Genomic DNA, 2112 nt, shown 5'->3' with positions numbered 1-2112 from the left:
TTTTTGAAAAAATGGACAAAAATTATTATTGTAATAATTTATCCCGTAAGACATGTGTATAACTTTAGAAGTTAAATGTTGATATAACTAGAAACTATTGGTATTTTTCTGATGATTTTATTAAACTAAATTCAGTTAGGCATCGGATAAAACATTTTATACGGCCAGGTAATGTAAATAATGTATAAACAGAATCCTATATTCAAAAATTTAAACATAATATAATACCATTCAGATGTTTAAAACTTACATCTTGTTTGCAAAGTAATTTTAAAAAAAATCATGGACTAGGCGTATGTAGTGTTTATCTTTTATATATTTAAAGTGTTTATTGCAAAGAAAATAAATGATGATAACATAAAAGAAAATCTAAACTAAATTACATAATTCTTTTCAAAGTTGACATTTTTAGTTAGAAAACGAATTCGCGAAATTGAAATTTGAGATTTTGTTATCTACGATAAAAATCCAATTAATCTATAACACACGAAATGATATATAAAATATGAAAATGTAGAATATAGTATTACTTCAAATAATATTTTTTGATTTTTTGTGTCTTTTGTTATTTTTGATAGCTTTTTAATAATGAAAATCCCCGTCAAAACGTAATTTTGTACATTAGAATATTTATAAAGATTTTGCATTGATTTATTCCTTCAGAAATCAAATAAGCAGAGTGCTTTATATTTTATATGATTATTTTTCGTTTATAGAAATAAAAACAAATTCCTAGCAAAATATTTGCTATTGAGCTTCAAAAATCGTCTCATATAAATAATAAATCGGTGTAATATGATTAATTAGTCTTAATCCACATTACGATTTTTTAGAAATCTTAAATAATTTTAACGTGATCAAATATTTTGTACGCTTTTTGTATATCGTTGGTTTTGATATGATTGCTTCTCTTTATTGAGATCAAAATTTTGTAAAACTTGGCATTAGAATATTCTTTTGATAAGGTACGAGTTATAATTTATAATACAAGATTCAGAGCCATCAAAATAACAATAGAAATTTAAATCAAAAAAATAGACCAGATATTTTTCTATACGATAAAAAAGAAAATAATATTACGCTAATTGAAATAGGTATAACAAGCCTTTGTAACTTAATTGAAGTCGAGAATGAAAAATATAGGAAGTATGCCAGCTTGGCGAATTTTCTTATTTTAATTTACATATTTTAAACAAGAATAATACTATATGTGATGACTTGGGATAGGGTGGTCACAAAATATCATAAAAAATATGTTAAGGAGTTAATAATTCCGGACGAAGTAAAAGCATACATGCAAGCTGTCACACTTGGAAAGACTATTTAATTCATCTCATTTGAGATAAGAAGTGCAGTTGATGAAGATAGATCAATGAAGGTGTCAAAAGATGCATCAAGGAATTGTGCAATATTCCCAACACGCTGACCACGTCTAAATACATAAAATCGATAAAATGAGTATTAACCCATAAGAAAATATCTAATTTATAGTAATGGATGGGGTGGTTACAAAATATTACTGGACGTATATTAAGGAGTTAGCAAACCAATTAATGCGGAAGTATACGTACAATCAAAAGGAATGAAAAGACACATGAACAAATAATATATAAGAGAAGAAGATCCAGTAGGATGATTGTAAAGATGATGAGGCGGAAAGAAGTTTAAGATAATTATTTTCTATAACAAAAAAAACTTTTGCTTGAACAACTATAAAAAGCTAAAAATTAAATTAACCTAAAAATAGAAATCATCTTATATAAGTTATAAATTTTGTTTGCTAATAATTTAGTAATATAATTAGTGCTACTGAATTTAATAAATAAATGCAAAATACGCATGTAAATCTTATCTCAGCACCACAGTTGATTTATAAACTTTTGATGTTTTTATTTTTTATCACCAGCATTGCTGATGTGAATGTGAATTAAAATAGGCTATTAAATTGTAAAATATATTTTAAATTCATTTTATATAATTAAAATATATGGATTAATTTTTGATTATACTTTAAAATTTTCGTCAAACAGATTGTGTGAAACAATCCTTAGACCAATCTTCTTCAATGCTTCTCGCTATACCTTCCTTTGCATAATCTTCTTCAATACCCCT

The sequence above is a fragment of the Rhyacophila brunnea genome, unplaced genomic scaffold, assembly GCF_057557595.1.
Source record: "Rhyacophila brunnea isolate RB1 unplaced genomic scaffold, BYU_Rbru_1.0 scaffold_111, whole genome shotgun sequence".
NCBI lineage: Eukaryota > Metazoa > Arthropoda > Insecta > Trichoptera > Rhyacophilidae > Rhyacophila > Rhyacophila brunnea.
The sequence above is the reverse complement of the archived record's forward strand: the minus strand, read 5'-3'. Positions refer to the sequence as shown.